Source organism: Lathyrus oleraceus, chromosome 4 (genome assembly GCF_024323335.1).
Source record: "Lathyrus oleraceus cultivar Zhongwan6 chromosome 4, CAAS_Psat_ZW6_1.0, whole genome shotgun sequence".
Classification (NCBI taxonomy): Eukaryota; Viridiplantae; Streptophyta; class Magnoliopsida; order Fabales; family Fabaceae; genus Lathyrus; species Lathyrus oleraceus.
Genome location: NC_066582.1, coordinates 53,486,053 through 53,492,631, shown reverse-complemented (window position 1 = coordinate 53,492,631; position 6,579 = coordinate 53,486,053). Strand labels below are relative to the sequence as shown.

Here is a 6,579-nt window from a genome sequence, read left to right as displayed (position 1 = left end):
ATCATGAAAATAGGATGACATTTCTTTAGAGAACAACATAACGACGGATGGGGATGCTTAACACAGCTTTAAAAAATCATCAATCAGAAATACTATAAGTATTATGATGAAAAGAATTCAACAATGGTGAACACCAAAAGAGTGAAAGAAAGTAGTTTCTCTTTGAATAGAATAGCTGAAAGTTACGCCATATATACATAAAGACGACGGCTTACACTAAATTACTATGTATCACATGTGTAGTATAGAAACTTGTAGTGTAACTTACTAACTTTCTAACTATATTACTAACTTCAAACTAACTTTATGTTATTGGTTGATAGCCCCCCTCAAGTTGACACTTGATAGATATTGAGCAACTTCAACTTGGACATGAGAAAATTTAATGGTTGTGGTAAAAGGGATTTGGTGAAAAATCTGCAAATTGACTTTTGGATGAGATTGGAAGAAGCTTCATGATGCCAATTTGAAACTTTTCTCATACAATGTGGTAATCGATTTCTAATTATTTTGTACTTTTATGGAACACGAGATTTGCAACAATGTGTAAAGCACTATGATTGTCACAATAGAGAATCAGAGGTTTGACACACGTGACTTAGAGATCACGCAAGAGATACAATATTCATTGAAGCTCACAAGCGTCTGCCACTAGTTCCCTATACTCAGCTTTAGAGGATGATCTAGATACGGTTTGATGTTTCTTTGTGCGCCGAGAAATGAAATAGTGGTCAATGAAGAAACGTGAACTTGAAATGGAGCGTCTGGTGTCTTTGCATCCTACCCAATCGGCATCAGAAAAACCAAAGAGATGCAAATTTGACTCTTGAGGAAAAAATAAGCCTTTACCTAGACAAGATTTGAGATATCTTAATACTCTACATGTTGCACTATAATGAGTGATAGAATGCTAGAAGAGAATTAAACTGAGTCTTCATGTGATATAGGTGATATTTGGTCTTGTAGTCTTGAGGTAGGAAAGTCAACCAATGAGTCTTCTATATGAAGGAATATCAACACAGGGTTCAACATCATCTTGACATAAATTAATTGAAGGATCTGAAGGAGTAGTGGCATGTTTGGTTCCAAGAAGACCAGAGTCAGCAAGAAGATCCAAACAATACTTCCTTTGCTATAGTGAAATGCTCTTTGTTGAATGGAAAACTTTCAGTCCTAGGAAATACTTGAGTGTACCTAGATCCTTGCTTTTAAAGGCATGGTGTAGGACATCTTTGATGGATGCAAGTTCATGAAGTGAATTTCCTGCTAATATGACATCATCAACATAGACTAAAAGTATAGTGAAATGTGATTTAGTGGATTTGATGAAAAGAGAGTGATCCGAGTCAACCTATTTGTAACCATGATGGATGAGAATTGAAGTTAACTTTTCATACCATTTCGACTTGCATGCTTAAGACCATATAAGGACTTTATCAGTTTTAGACCTGATTTGGTTTAGAAGTAGTAATTCTTTGTGGCATTGTCATGTAAACATTTTCATGCAATTTTCCATGCAGAAATGCATTATTAACATCCAGCTGATGTAAGTACCAAGAGTGAATAGAAGCAAGGGCTAGGACAAGTCTGATTGTGGTTAATTTGGCCACAGGTGAAAATGTATCAGAATAATTTAGGCCTTCAATATGGTTATAGCCTTTAGCAACCAACTTGACTTTGAATCTCTCAATGCTTCTAATTGAATTGTGTTTAATCTTGTAAGTCATATGAATCCTATGGGTTTAATGTTGGGTGGAAGATTAACAATTTGCTAAGTACAAGTTTTATCAAAAGCTTCTAATTCAAGTTTCATGGCTTGTTTTCAACATTCAAACTTACTTGCCTCATGGTATGATTTTGGTTCAATGTGAGTTTTGATGGAAAGATTACACTGACAATGTGAGGAGACAATAATGAGTAAGAAATTATATTATATAAAGCATAAAGAGTACACGTGGATGATTGATGATGTGCATCATGAAAGGAGACACATACATAATCTTTAAGATGCGATGGTGGATTATTGGCTCAAGATGAAGTTCTTGTGGCAGGTTGTTCAATGGTATGGTCATTTGGTAGATAACAGATGGAGCTGACTTGTAGGACAAGTAAGTGAAATACTTCAAATTATGTGAATCAGTTGGTGAAGGTTTATGGTATGGAAGGACATGTTCATAAAACGTGATATGTATTATGATAACAATCTCTTTGGTGTCGAGATCTAGAAGGACACATCTTTTAAATCCAAGAGCATAACCTAGAAAAAGAGATTTTTTCTTGCTCTGCAAGAAAGTTTGGTTTTGTTATTTTAAAGAGTTTAGGCATAACATATGGAACCAAAAACTTTGATTTGGTTCATGTCGAGTAATGAGCTGTGTAACAATTGGTAAGGAGATTTGTGGTTAAGAAGAGGAGTGTTTATCCTATTGATGATACAAGTAGCATATGATACTACATATGACCAAAAGTGTTTAAGAAGTTTAGATTCGTAAAGTAAAGCTTTACTTACATTGAGAAGAAGTTGATGTTTACTTTCAACTATTCCATTTTATTGAGGATATTCTACACATGATCTTTGGTGTATAATGCCCTTGGTCATATAAGATTGTGGAATTAAGAATTTTGGTCCATTATCTGTTCTATTGTATTTGGGACAAGTTTTGAATTGATTTTCAATAATGGTAATGAAGTTTTGGACATGATTAGAAAGTTCAACCTTGGATTTAAGAAGTATGATCCATACATATCAGCTAAAATCATCAATGATAATAAAAAATATTTAAGGTCATGGATTGAATTGACGTTTAGGAGTCCCCAAATGTCAAAGTGAATCAATTCAAAATAAGAAGAAGCTTTAGAAGTACTATAATGCTATGGTAATTTCTTTTGTCTAGAAAAATGACATATGTATGAAACAACTTTATTGTCTTGATGAATATTGGAATACAATTGAGACATTCTAGTTAATCTTTCATGAGATAAATGGTATAGTCTAAAATGCCAAATGGCTTGCATATGTATAGTACATACTTTGGTAAAGGTAGAATTCGAGGGTTCTTGGCGTGAGAGATGAGGATTTAAGAAAAAGATTTGGTTATGCATCTGGTATTTAGTTTTGATTATAACAATGCATTGTTTCTTTAAGAACAATCTTGTACCCTAATGGTTTTTGTCTAGTGTGTAGCTTTTGCTAACAGGTTCTAACTCTAAAGAATTGACATGTGACGTCATCAGATTCTGGACTCATCACACTCTGACTCTGAAGAGATACAAAGTGCTTTACAAGATGTTGTTAAGTTTTAGAATGATCTTACACAACGGTTCTGATGAATGTTTATGATAAAGCTTTTAACTGTGACTCTGATTGAAGAGACTCTGAAGGATTGTCAAGCCTTCAAGATTATGAACTCTCAAGTTCTGAAGATTCTAGAGAAAAAGATTAGAAGACTCTGAAGATCGGGTTTTGAGGAACTGTGTTAAGACTCTGAACACCAGGGTTTTGAAGATTCTCTTAACTAGTCTCTTGATCCTTCTAAACATGCTTCAACATCATTTCATTAGAAGCCTATGAAGATTCCCTATATCGTTATTGTGTGATAATTTCATTGTATTAAACTTGTGTTAATCTGCTTTCTTAGAAGCAATCTTGTAAACACATTCTTGTAAATCTCATTTGTTTGAGTGTATTACTTGGGTGACTAGGTTTTAGTCAGATAGGTTTTATGGTATGGAAGACAAAGGTGGGTTATCTTTGTGGTGTTTGTAATCAGTTTCAGGTATAGTAGATTAAGTCCTTGTTGAGAAGGCAAAATCACCTTGACAGGTGGACTGGAGGTAGCTTTGTTAACAGCGAACCGGGATAAAAATAACTGTGTTGTTTTTATTGTTCGTGTTACTATTTAATTGTGTTGGTTTTAAAAAGCTTTCATTTTTAGAAACTCAATTCAAACCTCCCCTTTCTTGTGTTTCTTGCCACCTTCAATTGGCATTAGAGCTCAGGTTCTGGTCTTGATAAGATTATCAAACACTTAACAATGTCAGATAAAGATCCATTGTGAAACACAATGGTTGCTTTCTCACCACCAGTTTCTCAAACAAATGATAGAGATCACTATAATGCTAAACCTCATGTTTTTGATGGAGATAGATTTCATTATTAGAAAGATAGAATAAAGAGCTTCTTTCTAGGTCAGGATGTTGATCTATGGGATATGGTAGTTGGTGGCTACATACACCTAGTAGATGTAAGTGGCAATAAAGTTGAAAGTAGAGTGATGACCGAATAATAGAAGAAAGATTATAAGAATCATCACAAAGCAAGAACCGTCTTGTTGAATTCTATTTCATACATTGAGTATGAAAAGATCACCAAAAGAGATAGTGCAAATTCAATATTTGATTCTCTGAGGATGACTCATGAATGAAAGATACAAGTCAAAGAAACCAAGGCTCTTGCCTTGATTCAAAAATATGAAGTGTTCAAGATGAAGGACGAGGAAACTATTGAGAACATGTTCTCAAGGTTTCAAACTCTTGTTGCAGGACTTAAGGTTTTGGACAAAGGGTATTCTACTGCTAATCTTGTGAAGAAGATCATGAGAACTCTACCTAAATATTGGAGACCTATCGTAACTGCTCTGAAGTTATCAAAGGATATGAACGACACTTCTTTAGAAGAACTGGTTAATTTTTTAAGAAGTCATGAAATTGAGCTTGAGGAAGATGAGATCAAGAGAAAGAGAAAATATATTGCTCTGAAGTCTTTGGGAAGATCTGAGAAGACAAAATCTCTTGAAGCAGAAACTGATGAAGATTCTGAAGAGGAATAAGAAGAAGAAGATGAATTGTCTCTTCTATCTACACGTGTCAATCAAATCTGGAAGAAAAGGCAAGGCAAATTCATAAGACAAAGAAGGAAAGATGTTCTTTTTGAGTCTACTTTTAGATTCAAGAAAGCTGGAGCTGGAAAAGAACTCACGTGCTTTGAGTGCAAGGAGCCAGACCATTTCGAGAATGAATGTCCCAAGTTAAAGAAAGACAAACCTAAGAATAACTTCAAAGGAAAAAAGAAGGGTATGATGGATACATTGGATGATTCAGAGTCCTAAGAATACGATTATTAGGAAGAGCAAGCTAATGTGGTGTTGATGGCATGCACAAAAGCTCTTGTTAATACGATTCAATCAGAATCTAAATCTGATTCTGAAGAGGTATTTACTGAGCTCTCTTGCTCTGAACTTGGATCTAGTTTATCAGAAGTTCTAGACAAGTATCAGAAGCTTCTGGATAAATACAAGGATCTGAAGAAGATTCATGTATCTGAGTCAGAGGCATACTGTAAGCTTCAGAAAGATTTTTCAAGTTTGAGTGAAGAAAATCTTATTTTGAAAAACAACAACTATGTGCCTCAAAGCAAGAGTCTCAAAACTGAGAAGAAAATTCTTTCAAAAGCCTCTATAAGTTCTGGTGATATCATAAAGAAATATGATATGTCTTTCTAGAAATTTCTTGCTAAGCCTAAATAAAAGTTTAGTGGCTTAAATGATTTATGGCATAAGCAATAATGGAACAAGGGGTATTGGTTATGATTCTTATGAAGAATCTGATTTTGAAAAAGATGATAAATCAAATAATCTTCAGTCTCATTTTATCCCTTTTGGTATCCAAAATGGTGTTGTATTTAAAGGTAAAAAAAATTCAAAATCTAATGCTAAAGCAAAAACTCATTCTCGTTTCAACCATGCATTCATGTATAAATATCCTAAATAGAAACCCAAGTTTGTTAAAAACTCTTGGAAGACTAATCCAAAAGGAAGTATAAAGTTGTGGGTACCTAAGGATAAGATAATATATGTTGCAAATATCCTTAGCAGCGGAGCTGAGACACCAATCATGGTACCTAGACTTTGGATGCTCACGACACATGACAGAAAAAAGACATATGTTCCAAAGGTTGTTGATTCAATTAAGACTCGTTGAAGGAAATGGTTGCCCTGATACGGTCAAGAAGACCACTTTCGTTGAAGGAGGACAAACCTTGTACATGTTGCACAAAATTGAAGTCATTGATAATGTAAAGTTTGAATATAATTATAGTTTAGTTGGAGGAGTTGGTATATTAGACATTGTTGAGAAGATATCGTTTGAGGCAAAATTGGTTGAAAGTCCAAATGGTGGATCTGTTGGGAAGATGATTGTTAAATATCACACCAAAGGAGATGCTAAGCCCATTGAAAAGGAGGTTCAAGAAGGCAAAGTTAAGGATGAGTCTCTTTTCAAAGCCATTGAGGCTTACGTTTTGGCCAATCCTAATTACAACTGATGATACAACCATCAATGTCTTTTATAGCTTTCTTGTTGTCTTCTTAATACATGTTAGTTTTCAATCTAAAAAAATGTCTTTTGTTCTGAACTTTGAGGTTTGGTTTCTTTGTATTTCACCTTACCAATAATCAAGAACTTAATGTGAAATGAAACCATATCCCATATAAATCTTTTTGTTGTTTAATTTAGTAACAAAGTTATATATATATATATATATATATATATATATATATATATATATATATATATATATAT

The 6,579-nt window shown here is 33.9% G+C and overlaps 1 pseudogene; it reads left to right on the top strand.

Moving 5' to 3' along the window:
- The first annotated feature begins 5,892 nt into the window (after positions 1–5,892).
- Positions 5,893–6,325, top strand: LOC127135981 (ABA-responsive protein ABR18-like; annotated as a pseudogene).
- The last annotated feature ends 254 nt before the right edge of the window (positions 6,326–6,579 follow it).